At 44.3% G+C, this 8,684-nt stretch overlaps 1 long non-coding RNA gene across 3 annotated transcripts in view; it reads left to right on the forward strand.

Annotated features, from left to right (window-relative positions):
* The window catches only part of LOC124649123, a 17,433-nt gene extending 9,047 nt beyond the window's left edge, over window positions 1-8,386 (forward strand). For 2 of the 3 annotated variants that reach the window (XR_006986539.1, XR_006986537.1), the window contains exons 5-6: window positions 1,946-2,019; window positions 8,370-8,384. This is a non-coding gene — a long non-coding RNA (uncharacterized LOC124649123). Of the gene's footprint in view, window positions 1-1,945; window positions 2,020-8,369 lie in introns of all 3 variants that reach the window. The other variant, XR_006986538.1, reaches the window with a different exon arrangement.
* The last annotated feature ends 298 nt before the right edge of the window (window positions 8,387-8,684 follow it).

An 8,684-nucleotide genomic window follows, 5' to 3' on the forward strand; every position in this document is an offset into this window, starting at 1 on the left:
GCACACACTGTCACCTTTACACACGTGGGACAAGGAGTCTCCGGAGATCACATAAGTAAAACTCACTTGACTAGCACAATGACATCTAGATTACAAGCATCATCATATGAATCTCAATCATGTAAGGCAGCTCATGAGATTATTGTATTGAAGCACATAGGAGAGAGATGGACCACATAGCTACCGGTACAGCCCCGAGCCTCGATGGAGAACTACTCCCTCCTCATGGGAGCAGCAGCGGTGATGAAGATGGCGGTGGAGATGGCAGCGGTGTCGATGGAGAAGCCTTCGGGGGCACTTCCCCGCTCCGGCGGGGTGCCGAACGGAGACTCCTGTCCCCCAGATCTTGGCTTCGCGATGGCGGCGGCTCTGGAAGGTTTCTGTGGGTTTCGTCCTTCGTCATAGGGTTTTCAGGACGGAGGCTTTAAATAGGCGGAAGGGCAGCCTCGGAGGGGGGCTGGGGCCACCACACCATAGGGCGGCGCGGCCCCCCCTCTGGCCGCGCCAGGGTGTGGTGTGGGGCCCCCAGGGCTTCCCTCTGGCGGCTCTCGGGTGTTCTGGATGGTTCCGGGAAAAATAGGAACATGGGTCTTGATTTCGTCCGATTCCGAGAATATTTCGTTACTAGGATTTCTGAAACCAAAAACAACGAGAAAACGAGGAACTGGCCCTTCGGCATCTCGTTAATAGGTTAGTTCCAGAAAATGCACGATAATGACATATAATGTGCATAAGACATGTAGATATCATCAATAATGTGGCATGGAACACAAGAAATTATCGATACGTCGGAGACGTATCATCTCTCTCCTATGTACTTCAATACAATGATCTCATGAGCTGCCTTACATGATTGAGATTCATATGTGTTTTGTATCACAATTTATCTGTGTGCTACTCTAGTGATGTTATTAAAGTAGTTTATTCCTCCTGCACGGTGTAATGGTGACAGTGTGTGCATCGTGTAGTACTTGGCGTAGGCTATGATTGTGATCTCTTGTAGATTATGAAGTTAACTATTGCTATGATAGTATTGATGTGATCTATTCCTCCTTTCGTAGTGTGAAGGTGATAGTGTGCATGCTATGTTAGTACTTGGTTTGGTTATGTTGATCTGTCGTGCACTCTAAGGTTATTTAAATATGAACATTGAATATTGTGGAGCTTGTTAACTCCGGCATTGAGGGTTCGTGTAATCCTACACAGTTAGTGGTGTTCATCATCCAACAAGAGGGTGTAGAGTCTAGCATCTATCTATTTATTCTGTTATGTGATCAATGTTAGTGAAAGTATGATCCCTAGGCCTTGCTTCCAAGCATCGAATCTCCGTTTGTTTACTGTTTTGTTGCATGTTTACTCGCTGCCATATTTTATTCAGATTACTATTACCACTCATACTCATCCATATTACTTGCATCTCACTATCTCTTCGCCGAACTAGTGCACCTATACATCTGACAAATGTATTAGGTGTGTTGTGGACACAAGAGACTTCTTGTATCGTGATTGCAGGGTTGCTTGAGAGGGATATCTTTGACCTCTTCCTCCCTGAGTTCGATAAACCTTGGGTGATCCACTTAAGGGAAACTTGCTGCTGTTCTACAAACCTCTGCTCTTGGAGGCCCAACACTGTCTACAAGAATAGAAGCTCCCGTAGACATCATCTATCTATGATGCACTTTCTTTCTTATGATAGGTACTTATTTATGCTCCTAAATAGCAGCTGCCACCCTTAAAAAATGATGCTTATTCATGTCTCTGGCTGCAGCTTTCAAACTCACTTGCATTCATTAATAATTGATAGATAGTACCTATATCAAACATTGTTGGAGTCATCTCTTGGAGAAAACAGTTTACACTTGATGGGTATGCATAATATGCCTTGTGTTAATTGTTCAGTACACTGGGAAAACAATACTAACTTGTACTTAAAATATCTGTGCAGCCTGCCGGTTCCTCAAAGCTAGCTTTACCAACTGAGTTCTAAAACGGGAAGGACATATATTGATGGTGTGAGTGGTATGATCTTGTTCTCCGTCAACTCCTATTTGTCTCCTCATGTCCTGTGCTCCACCATTCCTCTAGAGCATAGGAAGATTCTTATTATAAGCTTTGGTAGCATGTGAGACAACAGAGGTGACCTCCCAATTAATACTTCTGGTGGTCTTACTTTCCAGTTTTTAAGCAAGATCAGCAATTATGTGAATATACTTTTTCTTAAGTCTCCGGGTTCATTTTATAATGACTTATGTAAGTTCTTAAGGTGTTGTGAAGCTGTGGTTCTCTTATGAATTAAGGTTTTTCACTGGTGCCTTGGCTATAAAAAGTTATATACTTTGATCGAAACCAGGAAATACTTTGGTATGTCCTGCCAAGGCATAATAATAGAGCAAGCGCTAAAATCTCACCCATTCCTCAATTAATTTGTTCCTGCAGCTAAGGAAGATGACAGTGTTTGCTACACGTACATAGAGGTCTCTAGGCACCCCTTTGGTTTAAAACTTAAATTTACCCAAAAAGTTCTTTGAAAGAATACATGCTTCCTTTTTTTAGTCATCCTATGGAGTTGCCAACTATTGGTGCAATAATGGAACATGATTCTTGCTGATTATTGTGACCAAGCAAGTGGACATAAATGTTTTATGTGCATTGAGTGGACTGAATTTGCTGGTTAGTCAATTTTGGGAGTTTCTCGCAAAAAAAGTTAATTTTGGGAGAGTTGGCACTAGTAGGAAAAGCCTCATCAGTGGCGCACGAAAATTTGATTCTGTGGCGCACGGGTGGTGCGCCACAGAAACGTCGCCACAAAAATAAGCTTTCTGTGGCGCACCTGATTGTGCGCCACAAAAATAAGGTTTCGTGGCGCACTTGTTCTTAGGTGCGCCACGAAAAGGGTGCGCCACAGAATTGCTTCTTAGTGCGCCACGGAATTTGCTTGTATTATACACGATTTTGTGCTGCACGGTATACATATACGGTTTATACACAGCAATACGGATACACAATACGGATACACGGGTTATATACAGCAACATTCGGATATAATATAAATATCATGTACATTGCACGGATATAACATAGACATCATCATCACATTACTTAGAGCCCGATCGAGATACATATATAGTGGCAAGTGTCAAATGTTTTGCATACAACTCTTAATTCATACAAAATTCACAATTTCGAGATACAAAGTAGTCTTCATCCGGTTCCTCCTTTGCTCCGTCATCTCTACCCACCGGGCTCGCTTGCATCGGGGTCCTTCCATCCAGTTCCTACTATGATGAAAATGGAAGAAAGTGAGACCAACAAGTATCCGATGCACAAGAGAAATGGAATAAATGCCTCATACATTGTTGGTCAACACAAATATTAACATTCGGGGACGGTGTAAGTGAGACCAAGTCCGATGCACAAGAGATTGATATTTGTGCTATCTTACCAGGCTCACTTACGCCGCCCCCGAGTGTACGGTGACCAAACATTTTAATCATCGGCATTTTGAAAATGTCAAAGCAAATGGAATGACAAAATGGAATAAGTGCCTCATACATTGTTGGTCAACACAAATATTAACATTTAGGGATGGCGTCGGTGAGACCAAGTCCGATGCACAAGAGATTGATATTTGTGCTATCTTACCGAGGCTCACTTACGCCACCCCCAAGTGTACGGTGACCAAACATTTTAATCATCGGCATTTTGAAAATCTCAAAGCAAATGGAATGACAAAATGGAATAAGTGCCTCATACATTGTTGGTCAACACAAATATTAACATTTAGGGATGGGGTAAGCGAGGCCGGGTAGGATGCACAAGAGATTGATATTTGTGCTATCTTACCGGGCTCACTTACGCCACCCCCAAGTGTACGGTGACCAAACATTTTAATCATCGGCATTTTGAAAATCTCAAAGCAAATGGAATGACAAAATAGAATATGTGCCTCATACATTGTTGGTCAACACAAATACTTTGCGAAAGGGCCCCCTTTCCCCGGTCGGCGTTCGGTCAACGGGTGCTTGACGACACAACAACGCCGATCTGCATCTCCGGCGCAGAACCACGCCGGTCCCTCGCTGTCCGGTGAACGAGTCCTTGATGCAAAGACCGTGCCGGCCTGCCCAGCATTATGCCGGGCCGTGTTGCCGCGCTTCAAGCCGTGTGTCCCGCGCCTGCGCTTGTTCGCCTTCTTGCCGGTGAACCAATAGGCTGATCGTTGGAATAAGGAAACCGATGACAGCCGGTCGCAAGATTAAATTGCGATCGGCCGTCATCGGCTTCCTTATTCCAACGATTAGTCTATTCGTTCACCGGGCAGAAGGCGAAGAGTGCGAGGCGCATGATCGACACGGCCTGAAGCGCGACAACGAGGGTCGGCATGATGCTAGGGAGGCTGGCACCGTCTTGGCATTAAGGACTCGTTCACGTACTTGGACGGCGAGAGAAGAAAAGTGGTGCTGCGCCGGAGAGGCATGTCGGCGTTGTTGTCTCATCAAGGACTCGTTCACGGAACGGCGGCCGAGGAAAGGGGGCTCGTCTACAAAGTATATTGCGGCGTATAGGTGACCAAACATTCTAATCATCGGCACTAAAATGGAAGAAAGGCCAATGCAATTAAGAAGTAGCTAGTATGAACTAAATGGAATGCCTCATACTTTGTTGGTCGAAACAAATATGAACATCCCGGGATGGCGTTAGTGAGGCCAGGTAGGATGCACAAGAGATTGATATTTGTGCCATCACACCAGGCTCACTAGCGACACCCGGAGTGTACGATTGACCGAACATTCTAATCATCGGCACTAAAATGGAAGAAAGAGCCAAGTGGTATCAACTAAATGGAATGCCTCATACTTTGTTGGTCGAAACAAATATTAACATCCGAGAGATGGAGTAAGTGAGGCCAGGTAGGATGCACAAGATATTGATATTTGTGCCATCACACCAAGCCTCACTTGCTCCACCCCCGAGTGTACGAGTGATCGACCAACCATCTAATCATCGACAAGTAAATCACTTGGGGTAATGTTAAAATGTTTGTCTCCATATTTGGGAGACATTTTTAATATTGGAGTCTAGCTAATGGAAATCAAGAACTAGTCTTGATCTCCAAATGGTGATTAGAGGGAATTTATTCATCTTAAGCAACATTAGGGACAAATGGGATCATGCAAGGGACTTGGGTCATTTGGATCATAAGGCATCAATTAAGGAGGCAACCGGGGACAAAGGGAAACATTTGATGATCCATTATCATAGGCAACAAAGCAGCAACTTTTTCCCCTCTAATCTAGCTAGAGTCCTTAAAAGAAATCCATCATAAGCATGGTCAAATACACATATATAGCATTTGGAGAGCAAACAAGCGGTAGCCATATCACTCAATCCAATAATATAGTAATTTGGATCATAAGGCATCAATTAAGGAGGCAACCGGGGACAAATTAAGGGAAACATTTGATGATCCAGTAAGTGCATGACACTTTGAGCTACCCAAGAATAAAGGCCAACGAGTGGATAAACATCTGCTCAACCATTTCTTGCACTAGAGGAAAAGTAACCAACATTGAAACTTGAATAGTCAAGAGACACTACAAGCAGCTCACACACACATGCAAACACATGTGTTGACGGTAAGTAATGGATATCAAGAACTAGTCTTGATCTCCAAATGGTGATTAGAGGGAATTTATTCATCTTAATTAAGCAACATTAGGGACAAATGGGATCATGCAAGGGACTTGGATCATTTGGATCATAAGGCATCAATTAAGGAGGCAACCGGGGACAAAGGGAAACATTTGATGATCCATTATCATAGGGAACATAAGTCAAGATGCACAAACACACATAGCATGCATGGAGCGAGATGCTCCAAAGGGATTATTCATCACTTGGTATATAGACCAAGTGATGCTGGCAAAGAGAGGCCAATCAAGAACCGAGTAAATCCGAGTAAGTGATAGATATGCCTAAACAAGCAACAACACATAGCATATCCCAGCTAACCAGATGAGACAAGTCTTGGTAGCCAACTGAATCACCTAGCACCACCTAGCCTTTTAAAACCATCAGAAACAGTCCTTTTTCTTCAAAGGATACCACGGTGGCATTCATTTACATGATCCCCTACTGTGGATATCTCTATTTTCATCAAAGCCAACAAGAAATAGATCATAAGGAATCAATTAAGGAGGAAACCAGGGACAAAGGCATCAATTGGGGTAATGTTAAAATGTTTGTCTCCATATTTGGGAGAAATTTTTAATATTGGAGTCTAGCTAATGGAAATCAAGAACTAGTCTTGATCTCCAAATGGTGATTAGAGGGAATTTATTCATCTTAAGCAACATTAGGGATAAATGGGATCATGCAAGACTTGGGTCATTTGGATCATAAGGCATCAATTAAGGAGGCAACCGGGGACAAAGGGAAACATTTGATGATCCATTATCATAGGCAACAAAGCAGCAACTTTTCCCCTCTAATCTAGCTAGAGTCCTTAAAAGAAATCCATCATAAGCATGGTCAAATACACATATATAGCATGGGGCAGATGCTCCAAAGGGATTATATATTCATCACTTGGTAATTTGGAGAGCAAACAAGCGAGTAGCCATAACACTCAATCCAATAATATAGTAATTTGGATCATAGGGCATCAATTAAGGAGGCAACCAGGATACCACAGTAGCATAGTAGCATACCATAAGCTCACAAGAATCCATCATTTTCTTCACAAGGATACCACAGTAGCATACCATAGTAGCATTTCATGCATTTAAATGAACCAGTAGCATCAAAACCAACCAAATGTCCAACTAGCAAGCAATACCAAGTGAGCAAGTCTGCATTACCTTGTACGAGGTTCGGACAAGGATTTATAGAACAAGTACAGAGAGGCAGAGGCAGAGGCATAGACAATTTCTATAAGCATATAGAACACTCCAATTTCTATAAGCATAGACAATTTCATTGTCACATCTTTCTATAAGCATCACTAGCAGCGAGCAGCAATGCATATGAACACCATATACAGGTACGGTTCAGAACAATTTCATTGTCACATTGTACAGGTTCGAACAACATATAGAACACTCCAATAAGCATCACTAGCAGCAGCAGCAATGCATATGAACACCATATGAAGCAAAACGATTAGGGGCAATGCATCCAGAGCAACAGCAGCAATACATCCGGAGCGAGCATTTCGTCGAGCACGTTGTGCTCGCGCGGGTGAGGAAGAGGGAGGGGAGGGAGGAAGAGGGAGGGAGCTCACCGACGACAACAACGGTTGTGGAGGAGCTCACCGACGACGACGGCAAGGGTGGAGGTCGCGGCGGCTCCTCCACCTTGACGCGACGGCGGCCCCTCCTCGCGGCGGCCCCTCCTCGCCGTAGCGGCAGCTTGTGCTGCAGGTGGCGGGGATGGGAGGAGCGTGGCGGCAGGCGGCCCTCGCGTAGGAAGGCGGCGGCGACGGCGACGGCGATGGCGCCGACCATGGCGGCGCGCGGTGAGGAGAGGGGAGAGGGGAGAGGCGCGCGGTACGGATCGAGAGGTGAACGAGGCGTGGGCGGGGGAGGGGCACGGGATGATATAGCTAAGTTCCCTTAGTTCTGTGGCGCACCGGAATAAGTGCGCCACGGAATCAACTACTTACGTGGCGCACCAAAGCAAGTGCGCCACGAAACAGTAATTTCTGTGGCGCAGCGCACCGCGTGCGCCACAGAAATACGTACACCGATAATTGGGGGTGACAGGTTGTGGGGCCCGCCAAGTTTTTGTGGCGCATGGTCGGCTGCTGCGCCACAAAATTAAGCTATTTCTGTGGCGCACCGAGCTTTGTGCGCCACAAAATAGGTTTCTGTGGCGCACTCAAAACGGTGCGCCACAGAACTAAGCTTCGCCTATAAGGGTTTTCCTACTAGTGTGGGTTAGTGAATATGAAGGTACATCAGATTCTCCAATAACATTTCGATCCGTGTTGGTTCATCCTAAAGATTATTTATGCTTGGCTCATTTGTACATATGTGTGCTTGTTGTTATTTATCATAATTGATTTAGTGAAATAGTTGGTGACGTTTAGTCTGGTAGCCACTAAAAATTGTCTGTGTAGTTTGTTCATCCTAGAGTCATTGGTGGCTGTGTTGTACGAGTTTCACAGGGTTGCTTCTTTTCTATGCTCATGTGCTTTGCTCTTCTCTGGCGCTTATTCGGCAATGTCAAGTTTTATGCCTCTCCTGACCTTAACGTGTTTTCTGGGGTGTTATAAATATCATATCATTTACTATCCTTGTTTCGGATTATGGTTTTATATCTACGTAATTTTGTTGCCTGATTTTCTACTTGGTTGTTTATGTGTGTAGTGCCATGAGGCCGGCTCTCAAGATGAAGAATCGGGAGGAGGAGCGCCGGCTCAGGGAAGCTGCATATTGTTTTCATGGATGCCTTTACATATTCTATGTTGGTTCATAATAGCACACTTTTCTTAAGGAAGTGAAGAATTTAAAGTAACTTTGTTTTCCCCAAGAAAAAATCTCCATAGATTAAATTGTGGCTTTATTATTTGGAAGAGTGTATGCTATTAGTTATTGTTTAGTTTCAGACTCATTTTGGAGGAAGCGGTCGCGTCAATGTGGAGACTAGGCGGACTCAAATCGTTGTCGACTTGCCTCTATACG

Source organism: Lolium rigidum, chromosome 4, assembly GCF_022539505.1.
Source record: "Lolium rigidum isolate FL_2022 chromosome 4, APGP_CSIRO_Lrig_0.1, whole genome shotgun sequence".
Taxonomy (NCBI): Eukaryota; Viridiplantae; Streptophyta; class Magnoliopsida; order Poales; family Poaceae; genus Lolium; species Lolium rigidum.